The 13,746-nt window shown below is 43.1% G+C and overlaps 1 protein-coding gene across 1 annotated transcript in view; it reads left to right on the forward strand.

Moving 5' to 3' along the window:
• The window catches only part of GRIA3 (glutamate ionotropic receptor AMPA type subunit 3), a 264,933-nt gene that overhangs the window by 226,665 nt on the left and 24,522 nt on the right, over window positions 1-13,746 (forward strand). The window lies entirely within an intron of this gene.

Below are 13,746 nucleotides of genomic sequence, written 5' to 3' on the forward strand. Positions count from 1 at the left end.
GATCTCATGGTTCGTGAGTTCAAGTTCTGTGCTGACAGGCGGAACCTGCCTGGGATTCTCTCTCTCTCCCTCTCTTTTTGCCCCTCCTCTTCTCATGCTCTTTCTCTCTTTCCTTCTCTTTCTCAAAATAAATCAACTTTTAAAAAAGATTTAAAAAGGCAAGATGAATGTATTTTAAAACTGGCCCAGAAGGCTTCCTTCAGAAGCCGGAAGCACGTTTCTAGTGCATCGCTCTCTGTTCCTTACCCGTTCCCTTTCCCTACTTTGTCTCCTGGGTCTGGGCTTCGGGCAACAAATGCAATTGCATTTGTTTCTTACAGAGGCAGTAGGGACACCAGAGGTTCGACCTTCCCCACACAGGAGGCTTGCGGAGTGGACAGCCCCGAGTACCCACATGGCAGGGTGAGGCTTCCTGGGAGTGAGTGCAGGTGACTGGTGAGAGGAGTTTCAGCGGGCCCCCTCCTTCTGGTGTCTCTACTAAGAAGGGTTAGTGACGGCTCATCTTTCTAGAAAGGAGTGGTATATGGTGGACATTCGTAACCAGACTGAAGTGAAATTGCTGCGCTCTCTTCTTCCTCCCTCCCTTTTGCTACTTCTACGTCTCTGCATGCTGTGGGCAGCAGGTAAACAGGTGTGATGCACCAGGGTGCCGGTCGGGCCATTCCGGTTCCCAAGCAGGAGACAAATGCTCTCCAGCCCAGAGACCAGATTGCCCGGCCTTCACCCACGCCATCGGTCGGAGGGCAGTCGGTCGGTTTTCCAGTCAGTGCAGGCTGGGGGCATTGCCAAGACCCCTACGGGGTTAAGCCGGCGTGGGGAAATGTTAACCGGGTAGGTAGAGTATCCCCACCACAGGTTAGCTGTTGATGAGTACCTGAGAGGAACCATTCCTCCTTTCTAACCTCCCTTGGGATGCCAGCATCCCCCAACCAAAAGTGTGGATGCCGATTAGGACGGAGAAGAGACTTCCGACCCTCCCCCGCCACTGAAGAGTAATTGCTCTCTTCCGTGGGGACCAGATGAGTTTTTGTCAGGCTAGCGTCCAGTCTTCGTCCCCTCTGTCCCCCTGGGGCCCTTGCTGTTGCCACGGATACCTCTTCCAGTGGCCAGGGGCACTGTGGGGAAACGGCACAAGATCCACTGTATCAGGACCTCCCGCCTTAAGTGGCTTTGTAGGGGCTTTTTCGTCTTCCTGGGCAATTATTGGGATTGCCCTTCCGCCAGTCTAGAGATTAACAGGGGCTAGTTAAAGCCATTTGTTACCTTTAAGGCTTCCCTTTTCTTGCCAAACCTGTGGCTCCGCAACACAGCCAGACCCATCCTTAACTAATCCATATATCAGAAAATTCACAACTGATGAAAGTGATAAATAGTAATTACTCACATTAGAAATATATCCTTCCCTGGAAAATGGAGATACCCTAGTGCATTTTGGTGTTTACAGATCATTAACTGCTTGTCGGAAGAACCTAAGAGGAGGGCTGTCAGAAATAAACATAAAACAGCCCATGCATCGAAAGAGAAATAAAATTTGATTTTCAAAAACGAATCTAATCCATGGCACAGCTTTTTCTAGGAATTCATCTGTTACATGATGGAAGGCATACTCTTATCTAGGCATAGCAGCACCAAGCAGGGAAAGAAAAGTTCAAAGGGGTTGAAAAACTTACTTACTGAAGTTGAGCCAATCTACATAGATACGGTTACAGCATTCCAGAAGTCTGGTAGCTAATCTTGGAGTCTCCCGTACAAACATCAGTTATTTTTTTCAATACTTTGGATCCGTGTCTTCCCAACACTGTACCATATATTCAGCGCGTCTCATGTTGCCAAGACGGAATTAAAAAGTTCCGCATTCCCTGATTTTGTATTTAAATTTGTAACCTTAATGTTGCATTAATGGCCTGTTTTGCATATCTGTTTGATTGTACCGTCTTAAAGATTCATTTAAACCTGGGGAGGACAGCATGACTCCTACCTGCTTCTCATTAATAACATACTTTTCAGTGAGCGGATAATGAATGACCTGGATAGAAATCAGTAGAAATGCAGATTGCCATTAGGCGCAGAAGAGGGGGGGGCGTCCACTTTTTCCACCATACTGACAAACAATTTCGAGGCAGAAGGTGTTGAAAGTAAGCCTCAAAGAGAGACGACTGTCTAGAAGCGTTCTTAATTAAATAGTCTGTCGTCTTTACATGCAGGACTGTGAAGGAAGAGGCACCTTGACGGAAATTAAAATTTGCAAGTGACTTAAAAAATCTTGCGTTAATAGAAACAAGCCATCTAATTATGAAAAAGAAAACCAGATAACTCGTAGTGACAGATTACCCTAATGGGCTCTGAAAAACACACGGGTCTGCGTAAACATCCTTTAATTTGTTGAGTTCACTATTGTTAGTGGCACACTGGCGGGGGTGCAGAGTAGGGGGTAGCGAGCAGTGAGCATTTCAGCTGATAAAGGGCTGCCATTGGTTGCTCAGAGTTGGAACAGAGGGCAAGCAGGAAAGTCTTAGAGGAAAAATACAGAACTTTTTTTTTTTTTTTTTAAGTATTATTGGCCTCCTCCACTCTTCTGGAATAGCCCCAGATGATAATGGTCTTGCTTGAGAGATTGAGGGCCTGTTTTTCAAGTTACTGTATTTCTTTGGTAATAAGGTGCTGGCAGCAAAATGGGGACTTAAGGAGAATGCATTTCAAGCCAACGACTCCTAATAAATTATCCCACAGACCACAGGTTTCACAGGTGCTAGAAAACATAGGAAATTTGGAAATGCAACCTGGACTTTCAAGTTCCCTTTACTCTTCTAAATCCTTTAGGATTCAACATGGCTTCCTTCTGCAGTTTGACTGTTGATCCTTACTGAGTGGAGGTGATAACTGTTTTTCCATCAGAAACGCAAGTCAAATGAAATAATGGTTTGCTTAGGTTTACCCTGGAGAGTTTTTAGACTTTGGTTTCGTTTCTGTTCAATAGTAGCAATGAATACACAGGCCTGAATATAAAACAACCTAGTTTTCTAGATGATTCTTTAAAAACAACAACAATTTTGCTTCAGCTCATGCATCTGTTCCCTGGGGTTTTTTTTTTCTTCTTCCTAATGGGGTTTGGTTTGCAAATTTGCGATTTGGCAGCATTGGTTTCAGTGCGGGCCTTTTGGTATGCTTGGTTCAAGACCCTGGTCACCGTATGACTCTCACCAAGCCGAGTGGCCGTAACATTCAACCTGTCTAATTTCCCCCAGTCATACCTCCATATGAAATGCTGGTCCCGTCCTCCCTTTGGTGACTCAGAAAAGGCAAATTTACAGCTGTGACCTTAATGTGATTGTAACACAGTTTGAAAATGCTAGGCAAAGGCATTTGGAATGAGTACTTGACAAAGTTACTTGGAATTTTTAGTGGAAAGCGTCTCTGGAGATTCTACCACTTTCAATTTTGATTACACTCAATTCTTCAACCCATCTATCAGCGCTGATACTGGGAAGTACTATTTTTGAAAAACTGAGGGAAATTGTGAACGTGTCACCTGCCTGCCCACCTCTGTTGGAATTCTTCTCTTGGAAAGGAGAACCAGAGAGAGGGTGTCCAAACAACTTAATGTAACAACTCACAGAGCCAGAAAGAGAAAATTAGGCTAAGTGGAACTTTAGGAAGCATACTCTATTTTTTTTCCACAAATATTTCCTTGTATAATGATCTGCTCTTTTAAAGGAAAGTATAGTTCTCAGGCAGCAATAACGAGAATATTCTTTCATGGCATACCTAGACCCAGGAGTTCATTTATTTTTAATTTTATATGAGTAGAATAAATTTAAAAGAAGCAGTTCCTGTGCACCCCCAAGGGATTTTTCCCCACGCAAATAATACAGCTTACCTTTCTCTAGAGTGGCCTTTCATAAACAACAGTCTGGGTAGGCTGTTCCAGAGCTACAGCTCAGACCTGAATGGGGCAGGAGTTTCGCTTCCTCCTTCCCTGCCCCTCAACTTAGGCTACAGCCAATCCCTCCAACTGGTGCCATCAGACATCAATACGGCCATCACTTCCGCCATCAGAGCAAACAAGAAGAATATTGTGAGACAGACAAAGTCGTTCTTGGTGCCCTTTTGCTGCCTTCTAGTCCCTCTTTGCCTTCTGCTTCACTTAAGCTGTAGACCTGCACCATCCAATATGGTACCCACTAACCCCATGTGACTAGTTCAATTTAAAGAAATTAAAACTAAAATAAAATGTAGAATTCAGTTGCTCAGTGGCACTAGCAAAATTTCAAGTGCTCAACAGGCATGTGTGGCTAGAAGCTACCATGTTGGACAGCACAGATACAGATCATTTCAGAAAGTTCTATTGGACCGTGCTTCTGACTGTTCCTTCAGTTTCTTGATAGTGAAAACCATATCTTCCACATCTCCATGCCCTATACTATTCTACCACAATGCCTGATACAACTGAACAGGGGGACGGTGGGGGGGGGGGCGGCGGCGAATTTAACTAAGTTTCCCAACGAAGTAACTAAGTGCTTACTATGTTGTCAAGAGCTGTGCTAAATCCATTATAAGCAATCTCTCATTTCATCATTGCAAGACCACTGTGAGGTAGATCCTATCACCGTCCTCATTTTTTTCAAATAAGGAAACTGAGGTAATGAGAATATTCTTTCATGGCATACCTAGACCCAGGAGTTCATCTTTTTTCAAGTTTATATGAATAGAATAAATTTAAAAGAATTTTAATTCTTTAGTTCCTGTGTATGCCCAAGGGCATTTCAGTGAGTTTAAATGCTTTTTTTTAATTTTTTTAACATTTTTTATTTATTTTTGAGACAGAGAGACAGAGCATGAATGGGGGAGGGGCAGAGAGAGAGGGAGACACAAAATCGGAAGCAGGCTCCAGGCTCTGAGCCATCAGCCCAGAGCCCGACGCGGGGCTCGAACTCACAGACTGTGAGATCGTGACCTGAGCCGAAGTCAGACGCTTAACCGACTGAGCCACCCAGGCGCCCCTCAGTGAGTTTAAATGCTTTACCCAAAGTCACTCAGCTAACAAGTACCAAAGTCAGGTCTTTATAACTTCAGGACCTACGTTCTTAACTTCTGCTCTATGCACCACCAAAAGAAAATACATAACTGCACATTTCACCACGGACAGGCCAGCCTCTCGCAGAACGCTGGTGACTGGGTAGCTTTTCCACGGGACTCATGTGGTCAAGGCAGAATAAAGACAGGTTGGGATCAAGGCCTGAGCATGAAGAATGGGGGGTGTAAAGAAGTATGTTGGCTTGTGTTTGTGTGTGGGTATCAAACTAGGTGGCTGACTACTTCTCTAAATGAAATAACAGCAAAGTAGTAGCCTTAACTACCGTTTTACACATGGAGACCATTGCCGTTGGCCCCCAGTGGTGAAGATTAGTGAAACCTAATCATTTTTTGAAGTCACCCCCCGCAAGCTGCACTTACCAGAAGGTTCTGTAACTCGAGCTTCCATGCCGCAGGGTTTGTGCCAGGACACGCAAACGCCAGAAAATCAATTTTCCTGCAGCTTTCACAGTCAGCGTGTTTGCCAGACAAAACCCCAGCCAGCCACTTTTTTTTTTTTTTTAAATCAGCGTAGCGCCATTAGAAAGAATACTTACTGGAACACTCCTAACAGCAAGAAGGAAAAGACTTAAATCTAAACCCAACTGTTCAAACTTGAGAGCCACGGGAGATGGTGAAATGTGAATATATTGAAATTGAACATTTTGGTGGCCCCATTTGGACTTAATAAGGCATTCTCTGCTAAGCATCTAATGAATTAGCTTTGATCCTAGTCTCTGCCTCAGTAGCACTAACAGCACATAACTTGACATCATCCTTCTTCCCGCCCACATGTGCCCATGCCCTCAGTGTGCCCCTGACTTATCACCCCGTGACATCCCAGCTTGCCTGCCATCCCCAAGACCTATCTTGATTCTCCTTCCCTCCCGTATTCCTCTGGCACAAATTCTCTCCAATAAACCAAATTATACAAAGGTGGTGGGTGTGAGTTTTGTTACCCTCCCATTTACCATGATAGCGTAATCTAATTTATTGAGAATTTACTACATGCCAGGCACTGTGCTGGGTGCTTTATAGGAGTGATCTCACTTCATATTCTATCTCCATTTCAGAGATAATTATTAGAGTGTTAGAGGAATTTAAGTAATTTGTCCAAGTCCAACAGAAGGCATGATCTATAATGGTAGGATTTAGGGCCTTGTGACAGGCTAGTGGAGTATTATATTGGTGCCTTTTACACCATAGCATACTTAACAGGCTTCAAAGTTGAACCAAAGAAGATGAAGGCTAGATAAAATCATGTCAAAATGACAGGTCAAAGATGTAAACCTCAGTGAAGTCACCGGCATTTTGCTCAATGTAGTCACCAGCAATTTCTTCCCTGGGAGGCAGTGTGGAGTAGTAGGAAAAAACGGGTTTGGGAACCCAACAGACCCCGATTTGAGGGCTAATTCTGCCACTTCGCACCTATGCAATTATCACCTTACCTCTCTAAGCTTTGAAGGATGGTAGGGGAGACTAATGATGACAGTGTAATCAAGAATATAGACTTCCATGTCAAATGATCTGGGTTTAAATCGCAGCTACTTCACTCATTTATTCATTCAGTTAATACTTACTGAGGGCATTCTATGTGACAGCCTTTGTTCTAAGCCCTCAAATGAAACAAAGTCCTTTTGGACTTTGTGGATGAGACAAAAAAAAAAGATAAGCAAATATGTAAATAACGTGTATGTTTCAGTTGGCGTTAAGTGAAATGAAACAAGCAGGTAAGGAGACAACAGGTCGGGAACACTAATTTATCTCAGCTGATTGAGGAAGGCCTCTCTGTTGAGGTGACATTTGCTCAGACACCCAAATGAAGTGGGGGGCAGGCCATGAAAACATGAGGTGGAGGGGGTGGGGAGAAATTCATTTCAGATGCAGCGGCATGAGCAAGGCTCTGACCGGGGAACATGCTTGGTCAGTTTGAGAATGAAGGCCCGCGTGGCCGAAGCAAAGCGAGAGAGGGAAGGAAGGGTAAGAGATGAGGGCAGACAAGACAAACCAGAGCCCGTTGTGCTGGGCCTCCCAAGCCCTGGTAAGGACGTTGGATTTTATTCTGTGTGTGATAGGAAGCCATTCTGAGGGGTTTGAGCAGAGGAATGACATGATCCAATTTGTGCACAAAAGGACCGTGCAGACTGCTAGGCGAGGGTAAAAGTTGCAGTACTTTTGACCTTGCAAGTACTTGACGTTGCAAGGACCACCTGTCCATATCCCAGTTTTGGAGAAACACAAAGACACAATATTTACTCGTGAAGGTGAAGGAGGGCCCAGGAGGTGCACAGGAGTCTATAGTGCCTGGTTCAGGCAGACAGCAGACCGAAGCCACCTTTTCGAATTTGTACCAGCTAGCAGTGCCGCCTGAGCCTTTATTAAAAGTAGCAATTTTAGAGGGGGCTAAATAATTTGGAAGAAAAAGCAGATTATAGTTTTTAATGATGTTCTCTTAACTAAAGATACACAACCTACAGAAGAAATGGACCAAATTCTTAAGCAATAAATAAGCTACAATAATAGTAGATAGCGAAGGAAAAATGAAGGAGGGTAAGGCATTTTTATTTGAAACATGCCATTTCCCCTTCGTTAGTGTCCTGTTCGCAGGGACGGCTTTTTCCAGCCTCTGAACAGCACCTTTTACAATGCCAAGAAACTCACTCCCCTTTCTGGGACACCCATCCCCTATTCAAATAAAAAGGATCCCTTGCTCAAAGGTAACAGAAACCTTTGTAACATCAGTGACTGCCTCCGTGAGGACCAAGACTCCTGATGCCAGAAAGGAGGGACAGAATGCATCTCTGAGCCAAAAAGACAGTGAAGTCGGGTGAGAGAGGTAGAGACTGAGAACCCAGCCTCTCTGTGGCATGTACAAAGCTAGTTTTATACATACAGTGGTGGAAATGGACAATAGAGGCATGATACCTGCAGTGGCCAAAAAATAAATGCATAAAGCCAGCCCATTCCCCTTTGGGGAATGCTGGAGTACAAAATACCTAAAACCAGCATACCTGGCTGGCTTGGCCAGTGGAGCAGGCAACTCTGGATCTCGTGGTTGTGAGTTCTCGCCCCATGTTGGGTGGAGAGATTACTTAAAAGTAAATCTTGCCTCCCAAAAAGGTACCTAAAACCATCGTCCCCTGACCTTTCCTTCATTCTATCCTCTCAAATTATTCACTTAGAACACACTGTACATGATTGGGGCATAGCGATGTCACAAACACCAAAACTTTTTTTGCAAAAGGTAATACTTTGTCTACATGCTGACAGCAAATGAATACCGCGAGTGAATTAGCTTCCAATTTATTGGTCTGTTGTGTTAATGTTAATTCTCGACTCTCAACATATCAAAAAAACGCCTGTTGAATCCTGTTGAAATGAAAAATTGTGTTCATGTCCACATCACGAGAAGAGAGTGTGTTATTGTCCTTTGTGCTGGTGCCGCTGTATCGAGCACGTTATCATCAGTTGTTGGGGCCCCATTTTAGGAGGGACTTTGAAAAATTAAAAAGCATCTAGAAGATGGAGCTTCCCAGAAAGAGGGGGGGGGGTGACGGGAATTCATGTCATAAGAGTAATAAATGAAGGCCCTCATAATGTTTAGTCGGCAAAAGAGACAATTAACAGGTGACACGGCAGTGGTAATCTTCAGCAGCCACACCATGTGGAAAAGGGCGTATTTGTTCGATGTACTGCAGAGTGCAGAATTAGGACCCATTGGTGGAACTGCAGTTGTGATATTCATTCATCCCACAGATACATAGTGAGGGTTTCATACATGCCAGGCATTATGCTAGTCACTGCGAATACAGAGACAGAGAGAGAGAGAGAGACAGAGAGAGAGAGAGAGAGACGTAATTCCTACTCCCAAGGAGCTCAGGTTGCACTGGAGATGACCATTAGAAAGCAGTACAACCAGTGCTCCGTTCAATGGAGAAACGGAAGCGGAAAGAAGAGACCGCCCAACTCAGGCAGAAGGCAGGATAGGACTGGAGGGGAGAGAGACGGTCATGAAGGATGTCAGCCCAACAAAAAGAATTTTCTATCAATTTGAACTGTCATAAGTTATGAGCCTCTTCTGGGCTCGGGAGTGCCTCACCACCAGAGACATTTGAGCAGAGAAGCCAGGCTGCATCGGGTGAGAAGCTGAACCAGATGGTTTTGAAGGTTTCTTCTATTTCTAAAAGAAAGGCTGTTACACTACTGATTCCAATTGGATGTTCTATTGATCAAGCGGGTGTTCTCATTTAACTCTTAGGGAAGCAGAAAGCTTCGTTCACCAGGTCTCCCCAGTAGCAGCGTTCTGGTTAATGGGGACTTTAATGTGGGAGCCTCAACTTAACTATCAAACGTAAGTTTTAAAGGAAAATTTGCCATCCTCCCCATATGTCTTCCTCAAAAACGTTTTTTAAATCCAAATCAAATGATGATTACTTTTATTGATGGCAGACCATGGGCATTCACCGGATGTATCCAAAGACCCAAATATGTGAATAACACTTGAACATAGAATTCCCTCCATAAAATGAAGCAATGATTCTGTTAAATAGGGGATTAAAGTAATTTATCATGCTATTAAGTTCTGTCACTAAAACAAATGATGCTTTCTGTGCTAGAAAAATATGTAATGTTTTCGGCACTTCCCGTATGCCGGGCACTGTTCTAAGTGACATGTACGTATTAACTCATGTCATTTCTCTCAAGAAATCTTTGAAGTAGGCACTTTAAAAAAAATTATCCCATTTGATGGATGAGGAAATTGAGGCACGTGGGGGCTCGATAACTTCGACATGTAGCGAGTGAGATTCAAACCCAAGCGATGCGACTCCACACTCTCAAACATGGCACCAGACATTTACGTCGTGCACCTGGTCTACAGAGGAACAGTCATGCGCCGCGATGAGGGGCAGCCAGCGTCACTGCAGAGAGAGGCAAAGTCTGAGTGGTGGGCTAAGTGTGGTCACTAATCACTCGTTTCTACGCATCAGCCTCACTGGGCCCAAGATCCAAATTTCCACTCAACAAAAGCAAATTTCTTTGTACAGTTGACCTTCATGACCTGTGACAAATACTTGGAACGGTGATTGTTGAATCCATGAATGCTAGAGCTCTGCTTGATCTCCTGTTTTGGATTAATCTGTTCCTCCTCCATTCATGTATTTCTCCTTTTGGATTTCATATGCTAACTTCTAGCAGTGCTAAGAGAACTCCGCGTGGCCTCTCTGCATACCCGTTGTTTATTCGTTCTGAGGTACAAAATGGTGCTCTGTGGGATGAAATAAATGAATCGTGGCAGGTTTGAGAAAAATGAACTTGCTATTACACATCCTGCCCATAATTTTTTTAATTTCTCCCAGATGATTGAGCTAAGATTCAATTCCTTTTATTGCCTTCAGTATTTTAGCCAAAATAAGACAGACTGCAAAAAAAAAAAAAAAAATGCTAGTGATATTTTTTTTCTTCTTTTTGGTCTAAATGTTATACAGTCACTTAAATACCAGTTAGGAAGATAAACGTTTCAGCTCAATTTTTCTCACTTGTGAGCCATTGCTTTTTCCCCTTCTTAACCTCCTTCAGAATTCAGTCATCAACCAGGAGCCAGTCATTTCTGCCACTAACTAACTTTTCATTTCCTGAATTCATTAATATCTGCTGCTTGTACACTGCACACATTCAAAGTGCCCACTTCAAGCACTGCCATTTATTCTCCTAGAAATGCATCATTACCTAAGGGAATAAACCCTTTTAACCTGTATCAGCAATCAAAGAGCTCAAGTAAATGATGAAGTAAATGAATCCAAATTATAGTGCATTCAGATCAGAATTCACAAACCCTTTGCCCTTGCCTTATAAATTTATCTCTGGACGTAATAGCCCATTTGCAAATAATGTAAGAGACAAATTGGTCTACCCCCTCCCCCTTTTGCTCAGGTTCAATTGGACTAAGATGAACACAAAGTACCTCTTTGCAAGTGCATGGAGATACACACCTACCACAGGGTTGTCTCCAATGCCAAAAAAAAATGGAATTGACCTAAAAGTCCTTCAATAGGAGATTGGGTAAAGTATGGTGTAGCCATAGCTGGAAATGCTCTGAAGCCATTACAAAAGAGATGTGTTTATTCTCATAAAAATATAAAGAGTTGCAAGGGAGTGAATGATAAAGACCAAATTCAGGGTAATGGTTACTTCTGGCCTGGAGGAAGGGTATGCAGTTAGAGAGGGGAGTATAGGCAGACTTCAACTAACTTCACAATGTTCTACTGAGTTTTGTGGCAAGTAAGGAGGTGTCCTTACATTGTTTCATATCTTACAGTGCAGCTGAGTTATTTACTAGTTTATAAAATTCTTTGAGCCACTGACTAGGAAATTCCTACTGAGGTAAAATTAAGTCACTGAGAGTGTGTTTCATTATGATGTTTAGAAATTGTTTTATGCGTCAGATGAGGATAACGTGCTCTGGAATGAGCATAAATGTCAACGGGTGAGATTTCAATCTTAGAAGACCTTGATTCTTGGGGGAGAAAGTTATTGGTGTGGACAACAAAGGCAAGCTCAGTGGCAAAAAAAAGAACAAAACAAAGTGGATTATAAAGCATATATCCTGATTGGTTTAGCTGGGAGTTGGAGTCAACGATCTCTAGAGTAACTTCAGCTCTAGAATTCTACAGGGCTAAAAAACCAGTGTTAGTAACCATTTTTCACCAAACTTCTGATGCCTTTGACCAACAATCTAGATGTCACCCTGATCCAGCTAAGCTTCAGTTATTAAGCAAATACATCTTAAATGCCTACTATGTACATTGTGCTGGCTGCCAAGAGGGCTACCAAAATGAATCAGGTGTGGACTCTGTCCTCAAGAACACCCAGTAATGTGAGTAGGACAGCCACATAGCCAACTCACCATAATGCACTACAGTAAGCTCTGTAGCCAAGGTAGGAGCAAAAGTGCTTTAGGAACATCCAAGAAAGCATTTCTGTGGGAGCAGGAGTCAGGAAAGATTTCACAGAAGACGGTATTTGCTCTGGACCTCATAGGATGAATAGGGATAATTTATGCCTAAGCAAAAGCGTAACCAAAGGCGTAAGACGTGAAGGTGTGTGGCACATTTCAGTGAACAGTGAGTAGTCCAGTGTGACTAGATCGTAGGAGAGTGTAGTCCAGATCATAAGGACTCTTGAATATCATACATAACAGTCTGAATTTTGTTCTGTAGGTTTTAGGGAACTATGAAAAGATTTTAAAGAATGGTCAGATTCACATTTTGGAAGGATCGCTGGAAGATAAACTGAAGAGAGAGAGATGAAGCCTGGAGAGTAATTGGGAGGCAATGTAGTCCAGACCAAAAAATGGTGGGAGCCCGCTCCAGGGCAATGGTAATGAGAATGGAAAGAAGACAAAAGAACAGAGAGGAGATATCTATGTCCGAATAAACAAGGCAAAATAAGAGGCCGAGGAAGGAGTAAAAACCAAGCTTGGATATTCGGTGGCTTCCTCATAGAACTTAGGAGAGCCAGGCTTTATAAGGAAGATAGTAAGTTTGGTCTGGAAATGTTTAATCTGAAAGTGTCTACAGGACCATCAGGTGGAGATGTCCATCAGCAAGGCTTGTTTGCTGTCTCCCCAATACATACCTTGGCTTCAACCTCTTGTCTCTACTTCCATTGTTCCCAACCTAGTCCAAGTCACCACCATCTCTCCCCTGGACTATTAGAATAGCCTCCTAACCACTCTGGCCCACCTTAGAGCATATTCTCCATACAGCAGTTAGAGTAATGCTTTAAATTTTTAAATCGGATCTTATCACATGCCTCCTCAAAATCCTTAAATAATTTCAGAAATTTTCAGAAATTTCAGAAATAAATAACAGAATAAATCCAAACTTTTTACCGTGTCTTACAGGGCCCTACAAGATCTGACCTCTGATTATCCTTCTGAACTCTTTCCCTACCATTCTCCCTTTTGCTCATTTGGCTTCAGCCACATTGGCTTTTTTTTTTCCTGTTCTTCTTGCAAACCAACTAAGGAATCCAGATTTCCAATCCAAGTGAACAGTTTCGGTGACTCAGTAAGGTCCTCAGTGGGTGTCCGATCACCATAAACACAATGTTTAATTTGCATGGCGATAACTCTGAAAGTTCCAGCCCTCTGGAATTATTTAAGCAGGTCAACGCAGGCTTCAAGAATGTAGCCAGCCAAAGTCCAGAGAAGAGCAACTAAATAATCAAAAAAGTTGAGGCAGGGGCCAGGAAACCCCATAAAAGGACACTTGAAATCCTGGCATGTCAGTAGTCTCTACCATGCTACCTCACCTCTGGTCAGATAGCACTTTAGAATTTTTCTGTTGGGTTTTCATTCCCAAGGACATAACTCCCAACTCAACTGGAAGTCATGGGGTCATTAAGACCATGCTTCCTTTATATTCTCCAGAATGCCTATCATAGATCTATAAGCGTTTAGCATGCGTTCTAAGGACCACCTGAATTGAGATGACATTTAGTGGCATTAAACTCAAAATCCAAAATGGTAAAGATGAGGGAAACTTGGCTTGGTTGAAAGAACTAACAGTTTGGCCTCAACCTGAGTTGAAAGAGGGACTATTCACTCTATCATACCCTTCCCACACCCAGGAGAGGGCTTTAGATACAGCAGGTGCTCCACAAATATTTGTT

Source organism: Panthera tigris, chromosome X (assembly GCF_018350195.1).
Source record: "Panthera tigris isolate Pti1 chromosome X, P.tigris_Pti1_mat1.1, whole genome shotgun sequence".
NCBI classification, from domain to species: Eukaryota; Metazoa; Chordata; class Mammalia; order Carnivora; family Felidae; genus Panthera; species Panthera tigris.